Below are 13927 nucleotides of genomic sequence, written 5' to 3'. Positions count from 1 at the left end.
CTCTTCCATGAAGGCCATATTTGTGCATGAGTCTATGAACAGTAGAACAATGTACCAAAACTCCAGTCTGCTAAATCTTTCTGAAGGTCTTTTGCAGTCAAGCAGTGGTTCTGATTTTCCTCTCTAGCAATCCTACTAGCAGCTTTCACTGAAATTTTGCTTAGTCTTCCAGACCTTATCTTGACCTTCAATGTTCCTTTTAACAGCCTGTGAGATATGGGAAAATGCTATCTAATTAACATCATTTTGATATCTGATGGAATTCTTTATCAGTTGCAGTTTGGCCCAGGAATACTTGCTCCAACCTCAGCCCCCACAGACTAATTTTTTTAATTAGCTGGAGCAAATAGGCCTTGAAGCTCTCCCCAAGGGGGGGCAAAAAAGGCATAGACCCTGTGTCCCCAGCAATTATCACAGGGGTGTGAACTCTTGTGCAGTTACCAGCCAACTGGCTTCCTTTATTTGAATAAAGCTGCCATGCAGACATTGTGGCACCATAGATCCCAGCACAAGCCTCTGAGATATTGAATCTGGAAAAAGACCTATAATAAAAGAATGCAATATCTCTGAACCTAGCCGAGCACATAATCGGAATCTGCAGTCTTTTCCCCACAAGCCCATACCATGCAGTCATGACTGGAACTCTGCATTAATGAGTTATAAAGCATAGCTACCAGAAATTAAATAATGTAGCCATATTTGGTCTCTGCACAGATAAAATCCAGCAGAACTTAGTGGTTCTGTCTCTGTCCCGTTTAGAGGTTTGGGCAGAAAGTTATGGACATCCACAGTTCTGGACAGAAAACCATACTCTCAGATATGGGAGAAGAGAGGCTACACAACCCCAGGAGAGGGTGCAGCATGTGGGAGGGGGCAGCCGAGGGGATGATAGACAGCTCCTCATTTGGACTCAGTTTTTCTACTGGCAGGAGGCCCGTTAGCTGACGTGGCCAGGGAATAACATAACAATGAATTTGACCTGTGATCCATCAGCGCTTCCCTGTGGTCACATGCTACATCACACGGTAATTGTAATCTATATGTACCCTACCCTTTTACTACAGTCCTGACTGTATACTTGTATTTTTGTTCTTATATATAACTGTATCTTTCTAGTGCGCCTTTAAGTGATTAAATATAGAATTAATCTTGGGTTGCTCTTTCATTTCGTTTCACCAATCCCTGTGTCCACAAGCTCAGCTGGTTATTATATGCTATCCGGGTTGGTTTCTGACCTGATATAAGCCTGTTGTGGGATGGGGCTTATATCTAACCGGGAACTGGTGATAGCTTACCATGCTGTGTTAGCAAGGAACTCTGACAGTGTTGGCCTGGAGGTTTACATATATATCCCCAGCCTGGACTGGAGATATATATCCCCCTGGGAGCTCCTCAGTAGCTTAAACTTATAAGTGAAGCCTCTCCGGTGACTATTTGCCCTAGGTGCAGTTCCCTGACTGACTTCGGGTAAGTGGTGGCGCCAGAAAGCTGATCCCTGCTGGATGGAGCATCTCCGCAAGATAAAGTGACATGCTGTGGTCTGGAATGATGCCTCCAGCATCCCTGCACGTATAGTGGAGATGTGATTTCATAAAATCCCATCCACTAAGACGTAACATCTGGCCACTGCAGATTGGATGATGCGGCTGTACACAGCATCCAATCCGCAGTGTTTACTGACCATGGAAACATGGCCTTACAGGCTAATTAAAGTCGTCTGAAACCTTGGTCAAAGTTATTCGAGCACACAAATCTCCAAAGGTGCCCAAACTTTTCCATCAGCCTATTTTCCTGTTTGTAATTTTTGAAATGTAAAAATTGTCTATATATATAAAGATTTCTTAAATACAAAATAAATTTGTCATCTTTAACTTTAGGTTTCTTAGAGATCATTTCTTCTTCAACTTACTTAACTTTTCACAATAACAATAATTCTGTACTGTACTTGTACTTGACACTATATAAGCAATTGCCAATTTAACTTAAAACTTAAAAAAAGGGAAAAACTTGATGTAAATGAATTCAAAGTTGTTTCAGTCAGTGAGACCTTAAAGTGTAAAAGCCAAATAAAGCAACAGATGGGAGCTGTAGAGTGAAGCTGGCAAATTAATTGAGGAGAAATTGTAGATTTGTAATCTGTTCATGCTAAAAAAAGCCAATATTGTACTATTGTAACAACACAGAATAAAAAAAAGATTTAGTATTGAGGACTAATATGCTTTAAATACAAGAAACCACTAAAGTCTAATAGTAGAACAAAAAATGATGATCAGCTCAAAAAGTCTCAAAGTGGAGGACCATAGGACAACCAAAGAAAATGTAAGGGCAAACAAAGTCCTCTAGAAACAATCTTCATAAAAATAATTTTATTCAGGTATACAGATTGTGTTAAAAAACATTAAAAATTGGAAATGCAACCTAGCCACAAAAATGATTATGAAAAGCGCAGACACTGCAAGTGGTAATTATTTTGTAAATTACATACAATAATACAAATTATGCAAGGTAACAGACATCGTATAGTAACCCGACAGTCTAGAGTGGAATAAGAATACCTCAATGATTAAGAAGTATTGATATTAAGTACCGTACCATCTATACTGATCATGATAGTCATACAGCCAATTGGAAGTACAGTGTGAAGGTTCAGTAAAGTGCATAGTGCAAGTAGAGTCAATAGGCTATATAGAAAAAATAATCAATAGCTCTATCCATACAGATATATATCAATTCTATCTGTTTTCATCTGAAGGCAAAAAAATACAATTTTTTTCACAGTATCATGAAATCAATAAAGTTCATAGCCTTCAAAGGGAAACCAGAGAGCAATGTGCACACCATAACTTGACATGGTCACATGAAGTTTAATAACAGCAAGTGAAAAAACTAGAGGTAATAAAAATACAACCTGCTTGAAGTCACGTACCAGAGTACCCCTTTAGCTATGTGCTATGGTGTGCACGTTGCTCTCTGGTTTCCCTTTGAAGGCTATGAACTTTATTGACTTCATTATACTGTGAAAAAAACTTGTATTTTTTTTGCCTTCAGATGAAAACAGATAGAATTGATATATATCTGTATGGATAGAGCTATTGGTTATTTTTTCTATATAGCCTATTGACTCTACTTGCTCTATGCACTTTACTTAATCTTCACACTGTACTTCCGATTGGCTGTATGACTATCATGATCAGTATAGATGGTACGGTACTTAATATCACTACTTCTTAATCATTGAGGTATTCTTATTCCACTCTAGACTGTCTGTTGGGTTACTATACGATGTCTGTTATCTTGCATAATTTGTATTATTGTATGTAATTTACAAAATAATTACCACTTGCAGTGTCTGCGCTTTTCATAATCATTTTTGTGGCTAGGTTGCATTTCTAATTTTTAATGTTTTTTAACACAATCTGTATACCTGAATAAAATTATTTTTATGAAGATTGTTTCTAGAGGACTTTGTTTGCTCTTACATTTTTTTTAAAGTCTATTAGTGCCTGAGATAAAGACCAGAGAGGAAATTAATGCATGAAGTGACATGGGGATAATGGCAGAATAAATTGTGAAAATAAAAGAAGCAGAAAAGTATCGATCTGCAGTACCAGATGAAATCAAATTCCCAAGCTAGAAGAATATTAAAATAAAGTATAGTTCTCATTAAATAGCACCCATTCACAGACACCTAGTGTAATGAGTAGTGATGAGCGAACTGTTATGATCTGGTGGCCTAGGAGCAGCATTAGACGGACTCTGGAGAAGGTGGTCCCTGTACTGACCGCAAACCCTAAACCTAGCAGCGAAACTAGAAGTAGCCGTGGGGGGTACCTAACACTCCCTAGACCCTCAACACAGCCTATGATCTAACTTCCCCTAAAGACAGAAACAGGAAACCTATGTTGCCTCAGAGAAAATCCCCAAAGGATAGATAGCCCCCCACAAATATTGACTGTGAGAGGAGAGGGAAATAACATATGCAGATATGAAATCAGATTTTAGCATAGGAGGCCATACTAGCTAAAAAGAAAGAATAGAACAGAGTACTATGCGGTCAGTATTAAAACACTAGAAAATATCCACCACAGAAAATACAGATCACCACATCTGACTAAAGACATGGAGGGTATATCTGCATCTCCAGAGACACAGCTTGGCTGCAAAAAATCCTTCACAGACAAAGCTGGACAAGACAAAAACATGAATATGCACAGAACTATAAGGTCCACAGCAGGTGGACAGCAAAAGCAAAGCCAGGACTTATCTTTGAAGAAAAGCACAGCAAACTGGAGAGACCAGCAGGGAAGTGAATCCTCCAAAAACAATGGACAACTGGCAGGGACTAAAGAGTCCTGCAAAGCTTTATACCCCAGTCAGTTTAGCAATTAGTAGATACACCTGTCCAATCCTGCAGTCCAGGCACAACTGCATTACCCTCTACAACCACCGGAGGGAGCCCAAAAGCTGAATTCACAACAGTACCCCCCCCTTGAGGAGGGGTCACCGAACCCTCACCAGAGCCCCCAGGCCAATCAGGATGAGGCCGATGAAAGGTACGAACCAAATCAGCGGCATGGACATCAGAGGCAGAAACCCAAGAATTATCCTCCTGGCCATAACCCTTCCATTTGACAAGGTACTGAAGCTTCCGCCTCGAAAAACGAGAATCCAAAATCTTCTCAACAACATATTCCAAATCCCCAACACAGGGGCCGGAGGATCAACAGAGGGAACAACGGGCTCCACATATTTCCGCAACAAAGATCTATGGAAGACATTATGAATAGCAAAAGAGGCCAGAAGCGCCAGGCGAAAGGACACCGGATTAATAATCTCAGAAATCCTATAAGGACCAATAAATCGAGGCTTAAACTTAGGGGAAGAAACCTTCATAGGAACATGATGGGAAGATAACCAAACCAGATCCCCAACCCGAAGCCGGGAACCAACACACCGACGACGGTTAGCAAAACGTTGAGCCTCCTCCTGAGACAGCACCAAATTGTCCACCACATGAGCCCAAATCTGCTGCAACCTGTCGACCACAGAATCCACACCAGGAAGGTCAGAAGGCTCAACCTGCCCAGAAGAAAAACAAGGATAAAAACCAAAATTACAAAAAAAAAGGCGAAACCAAAATAGCTGAACTAGCCCGATTATTAAGGGTAAACTCGGCCAATGGCAAAAAAGCCACCCAATCATCCTGATCAGCAGACATAAAGCATCTCAAATAGGACTTCAAGGTCTGATTAGTTCGCTCAGTCTGGCCATTTGTCTGAGGATGAAATGCAGAAGAAAAAGACAAATCAATGCCCAGCTTGGCACAAAAGGCCCGCCAAAACCTAGAAACAAACTGGGAACCTCTGTCGGACACAATATTCTCCGGAATACCATGCAAAAGTACCACATGCTGAAAAAACGACGGAAGCAAATCCGAAGAAGAAGGCAATTTAGGCAAAGGCACCAAATGAGCCATCTTAGAAAATCGGTCACAGACAACCCAGATAACCGACATTCTTTGGAAAACAGGAAGATCGGAAATAAAATCCATAGAAATATGTGTCCAGGGCCTCTCTCTGGGACCGGTAATGGCAAAAGCAACCCACTAGCGTGGGAACAGCAAGGCTTAGCCCGCGCACAAATCCCACAGGACTGCACAAAAGAACGCACATCCCACGACAAAGAAGGCCACCAAAAGGACCTACCAACCAAATCTCTGGTACCAAAAATCCCAGGATGGCCAGCCAACACAGAACAATGAACCTCAGAAATCACTTTACTAGTCCATCTATCAGGAACAAACAGTTTCCCCACAGGACAGCGGTCAGGTTTATTAGACTGAAATTCATGAAGAACCCGTCGTAAATCAGGGGAGATGGCAGAAAGAATCACCCCTTCCTTCAGAATGCCGACTGGCTTGAGAACCCCAGGGGAATCAGGAAAAAAACTCCTAGAGAGGGCATCCGCCTTAACATTCTTAGTACCAGAAATGTACGAGACCACAAAATAAAAACAGGAGAAAAACAGGGATCATCGAGCCTGTCTAGGATTCAGCCTTTTGGCAGACTCGAGGTAAATCAGATTCTTATGATTGGTCAGGACCACAATACGGTGCTTGGCCCCCTCAAGCCAATGTCGCCACTCCTCAAATGCCCACTTCATAGCCAACAACTGCCGATTTCCGTCATCATAATTGCGTTCCGCAGGCGAAAACTTCCGAGAAAAGAAGGCACACGGTTTCATCAAGGAACCATCAGAATTCCTCTGAGACAAAACGGCCCCTGCCCCAATCTCAGATGCGTCAACCTCAACCTGAAATGGAAGAGAAACATCTGGCTGACGCAACACAGGGGCAGAAGTAAATCGGCGTTTAAGCTCCTGAAAGGCAGAAACAGCCGTGGAGGACCAATTCGTCACATCAGCGCATTTCTTTGTCAAATCGGTCAGAGGTTTAACCACACTGGAGAAGTTGGCAATGAAACGACGATAAAAATTAGCAAAGCCCAAGAATTTCTGAAGGCTCTTCACAGATGTGGGCTGAATCCAATCATGAATGGCCTGAACCTTAACCGGATCCATTTCTATAGATGAGGGAGAAAAACTGAAACCCAAAAAAGAAACCTTCTGCACTCCAAAGAGGCACTTTGACCCCTTCACAAATAAAGCATTATTACGGAGGATCTGAAATACCATCCTGACCTGTTTCACATGAGACTCCCAATCATTTGAAAAAATCAAAATATCATCCAAATATAGAACCATGAATTTATCAAGATAACTCTGAAAGATATCATGCATGAAGGATTGGAACACAGATGGGGCATTAGAGAGTCCGAATGGCATCACAAGGTATTCAAAATGGCCTTCGGGCATATTAAATGCAGTTTTCCATTCGTCACCCTGCTTAATACGAATAAGATTATATGCCCCTCGAAGGTCAATCTTAGTAAACCAGCTAGCCCCCTTAATCCTAGCAAACAAATCAGTAAGCAAAGGCAAAGGGTATTGAAATTTGACCGTGATCTTATTCAAGAGGCGATAATCAATACAGGGTCTCAAGGAGCCATCCTTCTTGGCAACAAAAAAGAACCCCGCTCCCAACGGTGAAGAAGATGGCCGAATATGCCCCTTCTCCAAAGACTCCTTAATATAGCTCCGCATGGCGGCATGTTCTGGCACAGACAGGTTGAAAAGTCGGCCCTTAGGGAACTTACAACCTGGAATCAAGTCAATAGCACAATCACAGTCCCTATGCGGTGGAAGGGAACTGGATTTAGGCTCATCGAATACATCCTGGAAGTCTGACAAAAACTCAGGAATTTCAGAAGAGGGGGAAGAGGAAATTGACATCAAAGGAACATGATCATGAACCCCCTGACAACCCCAACTAGTCACAGACATGGATCTCCAATCTAACACCGGATTATGTAGCTGCAACCATGGAAAACCCAGCACAATATCATCATGCAAATTATGCAACACCAGAAAACGACAATCTTCCTGATGGGCTGGCGCCATGCGCATGGTCAGCTGTGTCCAAAACTGAGGTTTATTTTTAGTCAACGGTGTAGCATCAATGCCCCTTAAAGGAATAGGGTTCTGAAAAGGCTGCAAGGGAAAACCACAACGTCTGGCAAATTCTAAGTCCAATAAGTTCAGAGCGGCGCCTCAATCCACAAATGCCATGACAGAAAATGATGATAATGAGCAGATCAAGGTCACAGATAACAGAAATTTAGGTTGTATAGTACTGATTGTAACTGAACTAGCGATTCTCTTTGTACGCTTAGGGCAATCAGAAATAACATGAGCAGAATCGCCGCAGTAAAAACACAACCTATTCTGACGCCTGAATCTTTGACGTTCAGCTCTAGACAAAATCCTATCACACTGCATAGGCTCAGGGTCCGCTCAGAGGACAACGCCACAGTGTGCACAACTCTGCGCTCGCGCAAGCGCCGATCAATCTGAATGGCCAGAGACATAGAATCACTCAGACCAGCAGGCGTGGGGAACCCCACCATAACATCTTTAACAGATTCAGAAATACCCTTTCTTAAAATTGCCGCCAAGGCATCCTCATTCCATTTAGTCAGTACAGACCATTTTCTAAATTTCTGGCAATACGATTCTGCCGCTTCTTGACCTTGACACAGGGCCAACAAGATTTTCTCAGCCTAATCCATGGAATTAGGCTCATCATACAACAACCCCAATGCCTGAAAGAAAGAATCAACATTAAGCAAAGCAGGATTGCCAGTTTCCAGGGAAAATGCCTAATCCTGTGGGTCACCACGCAGCAGAGATATGATGATTTTAACCTGTTGAATAGGATCACCAGAAGACAGGGGTCTTAATGCAAAGAACAGTTTACAGTTATTTTTGAAACTCAAAAATTTGGATCTGTTACCAAAGAATAAATCAGGAGTGGGAATCTTAGGTTCTAAGGCAGGAGTCTGAACAATATAATCTGAAATACCCTGTACCCTAGCAGCAAGCTGATCCACACGAGAAACTAACTCCTGTACATTCATGTCAATACTAGATTCCGTAGCCACCCAGAGGTTAAGAGGGAGGAAAAGACAAAACAGGCTAAGGAAAAAAAATGGCTCAAAAGCTTCCCTCCCTTCTTCTGAGATGCAATTAACTCATTGTTGGCCAGTTGTACTGTTATGATCTGGTGGCCTAGGAGCAGCATGAGACGGACTCTGGAGAAGGTGGTCCCTGTACTGACCGCAAACCCTGAACCTAGCAGCGCAACTAGAAGTAGCCGTGGGGGGTACCTAACACTCCCTAGACCCCTCAACACAGCCTAAGATCTTACTTCCCCTAAAGACAGAAACAGGAAACCTATCTTGCCTCAGAGAAAATCCCCAAAGGATAGATAGCCCCCCACAAATATTGACTGTGAGAGGAGAGGGAAATAACATAAGCAGATATGAAATCAGATTTTAGCATAGGAGGCCATACTAGCTAAAAAGAAAGAATAGAACAGAGTACTATGCAGTCAGTATTAAAACACTAGAAAATATCCACCACAGAAAATACAGATCACCACATCTGACTAAAGACATGGAGGGTATATCTGCATCTCCAGAGACACAGCTTGGCTGCAAAAAATCCTTCACAGACAAAGCTGGACAAGACAAAAACATGAATATGCACAGAACTATAAGGTCCACAGCAGGTGGACAGCAAAAACAAAGCCAGGACTTACCTTTGTAGAAAAGCACAGCAAACTGGAGAGACCAGCAGGGAAGTGAATCCTCCAAAAACAATGGACAACTGGCAGGGACTAAAGAGTCCTGCAAAGCTATATACCCCAGTCAGTTTTGCAATTAGTAGATACACCTGTCCAATCCTGCAGTCCAGGCACAACTGCATTACCCTCTACAACCACCGGAGGGAGCCCAAAAGCTGAATTCACAACAGCGAACGTGCTCGCCACTACTCACTACTCGCCCGAGTATCGGGGTACTCAGAGTACTCTCTGAGCAGCAAGCATTTCCTAAATTATTCAGCGGTAACTGCAGTCTCCACCCAGCGGTTTTGGCAGACTTTAGAGACCCAATCACGGTGCAGGGATTGTCTGCCAGGCCATGAAACGCTGCAGCCATCTTTGTTATGGCCGTGCAGTGATTGGCTGGGTCATACAGCATCATCCCAAGTGTAAGAGACCAGGCGCCGCCCTTCTCGCCGCATTCTGTTCCTGATTCAGCGAGAGGAGGGAGAGCTGCTGCCGAGATAGGGTCAGAATCATAATTTTAGAGTTAGTGTAGGTCTGCAACTCTTACATCCACAACTCCTGATAAACCAACAGTCCTTTTTAGGGCTAATTCATGGGTCCCAATATTGCAGCGGTAGGTAGGCAGGGCACAGCATATCCACATCAGTGCAAGGCCTGCAGGCACTGTATGTGCATCCATTCGTCCCACTGCATCCCTCCCAAAGCTTCATACCTGCCTTCTGCTGTTTCTGCAGCTCATTTACTGTCTATATACCTATTTTCCTATTTTTTTCCCACATTCCCCCCCCAAAAAAAAAAAAATATACAGTCTGTTCTGTCAGACTAAGGCCTGTTGAAAAGTGATAGTTTGTCAGGCATACATAGCATAGTTGTGTGTGCTACCCTTGTGCCCCTTTTTTTTTTGGTGTTTTAAATTCACTGAAAAAGGCCTCATATATCTGCGTGCTCCAAGTTTGGTCATTGGAGGCCGGTGTACTTATTTTTTGGCTGTGTGATACTCAAATTCTATACAGTGCTATTTAGCATAAAAAATTTAAAGGCCACACCTTTGCCAGTGTGGTATTTCCGTTACAGCCGTCATATATCTCTGTGCTCCAAGTTTGGGCATTGGAGGCCGGTGTACTTATTTTTTGGCTGTGTGATACTCACATTCTATACAACGCTATTTCACATTTAAAAAAATTCCAAGGCCACAGATTTGCCAGTGTGGTATTTCCGTTACTGCCGACATATCTTTGTGCTCCAAGTTTGGGCATTGGAGGCCAGTGTACTTATTTTTTGGCTGTGTGATACTCAAATTCTAGACAGCTCTATTTCGCATAAATTAACTATAAAAAAGAAAAAAATTGAATAAAGTCTGTTAGGTCAGGCTCAGGCCTGCCTGGTGTTTGGTTTTGAAAAATCGTAGATTTGCAGGCATACTGATCACTAGGATTGAGCGAAACGGGTCGTTCATTTTCATAAGTCGCCGACTTTTGGCAAAGTCGGGTTTCATGAAACCCGACCCGATCCCTGTGTGGGGTCAGCCATGCGGTACGCGACTTTCGCGCCAAAGTTGCGTTTCAATGACGCGAAAAGCGCCATTTCTCAGCCAATGAAGGTGGACGCAGAGTGTGGGCAGTTTGATGACATAGGTCTCAGTCCCCACCATCTTAGAGAAGGGCATTGCAGTGATTGGCTTGCTGTCTGCAGCATCACAGGGGCTATAAAGGGGCGTTCCCGCCGACCGCCATCTTACTGCTGCTGATCTGAGCATAGGGAGAGGTTGCTGCCGCTTCGTCAGAAGCAGGGATAGCATTAGGCAGGGTCCATTAACCCCCAAACCGCTTGTGCTGTAGCGATTTCCACTGTCCAACACCACCTTTTGTTTGCAGGGACAGTGGAGGCTACATTTTTTTTCCTCAGCACTGTAGCTCATTGGGCTGCCCTAGAAGGCTCCCTGATAGCTGCATTGCTGTGTGTACGCCGCTGTGCAAACCAACTGCTTTTTTCAAAGCACAAATCCTGTTGTTCCTTCCTTTCTGCACAGCTATTTTGTTTGTTTGTCCACACTTTTGATTTAATTTGTGCAGCAGTCCACTCCTTGTTATTGCTGCCTGCCATACATTGCTGAGATAACTGCAGGGAGATAGTAATTGTAGGACAGTATCTTTTTTTTTTTTTCTCGTTACATCTCTTCAAGCCACTTTCTGCCACAGAAAATATACTCTAATAGAGTGGCCCACATTTATTCACTAGTCTCCCTGAATAAAAAAAAAAAAGGGTGCAGATTAAAATTGGCAAATCTGCATCAGTGGCAGTCCTGTGTGTGGCATCTGTGTGGCATTTTCTGGCACAGAAAACATACAGTCTAACAGTGGGCCTGATTTCTTGCCAATTCTCCCAGAAATAAAAAAAAAAATAGTGGGAGATTAATATTGGCATTTGTGCTTCAGTACCAGTCGTGTGTGCCATCTCTCTCAAATTGTGGGGCACAGAAAGCCTAGTGTCGAATACTGTTTTTTTTTTTGTTTTTTAATTCTCCCTTAAAAAAAATGGGAGATTAGTATTGGCATTTGTGCTTGAGTGCCAGTCATGTGTGCCATCTCTCTCAAATTGTGGGGCACAGAAAGCCTAGTGTCTATAATACTATTTTGTTTTTTTTTTATTCTCCCTTAAAAAAAAATAGTGGGAGATTAATATTGGCATTTGTGCTTGAGTGCCAGTCGTGTGTGCCATCTCTCTCAAATTGTGGGGCACAGAAAGCCTAGTGTCTAATACTGTTTTTTTTGTTTTGTTTTTAAATTCTCCCTGAAAAAAAATAAATAGTGGGAGATTAATATTGGCATTTGTGCTTCAGTGCCAGTCGTGTGTGCCATCTCTCTCAAATTGTGGGGCACAGAAAGCCTAGTGTCTAATACTGTTTTGTTTTTGTTTTTTAAATACTCCCTGAAAAAAAATAAATAGTGGGAGATTAATATTGGCATTTGTGCTTCAGTGCCAGTCGTGTGAGCCATCTCTCTCAAATTGTGGGGCACAGAAAGCCTAGTGTCTAATACTGTTTTTTTTGTTGTTTTTAAATTCTCCCTAAAAAAAATAAATAGTGGGAGATTAATATTGGCATTTGTGCTTCAGTGCCAGTCGTGTGTGCCATCTCTCTCAAATTGTGGGGCACAGAAAGCCTAGTGTCTAATACTGTTTTTTTTTTGTTTTTAAATTCTCCCTGAAAAAAAATAAATAGTGGGAGATTAATATTGGCATTTGTGCTTCAGTGCCAGTCGTGTGTGCCATCTCTCTCAAATTGTGGGGCACAGAAAGCCTAGTGTCTAATACTGTTTTTTTTTGTTTGTTTTGTTTTTAAATTCTCCCTGAAAAAAAATAAATAGTGGGAGATTAATATTGGCATTTGTGCTTCAGTGCCAGTCGTGTGTGCCATCTCTCTCAAATTGTGGGGCACAGAAAGCCTAGTGTCTAATACTGTTTTTTTTTTTTTAATTTCTCCCTGAAAAAAAATTAATAGTGGGAGATTAATATTGGCATTTGTGCTTCAGTGCCAGTCGTGTGTGCCATCTCTCTCAAATTGTGGGGCACAGAAAGCCTAGTGTCTAATACTGTTTTTTTTTTTTTTTTTAAATTCTCCCTGAAAAAAAATAAATAGTGGGAGATTAATATTGGCATTTGTGCTTCAGTGCCAGTCGTGTGTGCCATCTCTCTCAAATTGTGGGGCACAGAAAGCCTAGTGTCTAATACTGTTTTTTTTGTTGTTTTTAAATTCTCCCTAAAAAAAATAAATAGTGGGAGATTAATATTGGCATTTGTGCTTCAGTGCCAGTCGTGTGTGCCATCTCTCTCAAATTGTGGGGCACAGAAAGCCTAGTGTCTAATACTGTTTTTTTTTTGTTTTTAAATTCTCCCTGAAAAAAAATAAATAGTGGGAGATTAATATTGGCATTTGTGTTTCAGTGCCAGTCGTGTGTGCCATCTCTCTCAAATTGTGGGGCACAGAAAGCCTAGTGTCTAATACTGTTTTTTTTGTTTGTTTTGTTTTTAAATTCTCCCTGAAAAAAAATAAATAGTGGGAGATTAATATTGGCATTTGTGCTTCAGTGCCAGTCGTGTGTGCCATTATTTCTTATTTTTAGTGACTCTATAGCGACAGGGTCTGTTCCGCAGGACTGGCGCATAGCAAATGTGGTGCCAATATTCAAAAAGGGCTCTAAAAGTGAACCTGGAAATTATAGGCCAGTAAGTCTAACCTCTATTGTTGGTAAAATATTTGAAGGGTTTCTGAGGGATGTTATTCTGGATTATCTCAATGAGAATAACTGTTTAACTCCATATCAGCATGGGTTTATGAGAAATCGCTCCTGTCAAACCAATCTAATCAGTTTTTATGAAGAGGTAAGCAATAGACTGGACCACGGTGAGTCATTGGACGTGGTATATCTCGATTTTTCCAAAGCGTTTGATACCGTGCCGCACAAGAGGTTGGTACACAAAATGAGAATGCTTGGTCTGGGGGAAAATGTGTGTAAATGGGTTAGTAACTGGCTTAGTGATAGAAAGCAGAGGGTGGTTATAAATGGTATAGTCTCTAACTGGGTCGCTGTGACCAGTGGGGTACCGCAGGGGTCAGTATTGGGACCTGTTCTCTTCAACATATTCATTAATGATCTGGTAGAAGGTTTACACAGTAAAATA

This window comes from Ranitomeya imitator, chromosome 6 (assembly GCF_032444005.1).
Source record: "Ranitomeya imitator isolate aRanImi1 chromosome 6, aRanImi1.pri, whole genome shotgun sequence".
Classification (NCBI taxonomy): Eukaryota; Metazoa; Chordata; class Amphibia; order Anura; family Dendrobatidae; genus Ranitomeya; species Ranitomeya imitator.
Note: the sequence above shows the minus strand (reverse complement) of the source record.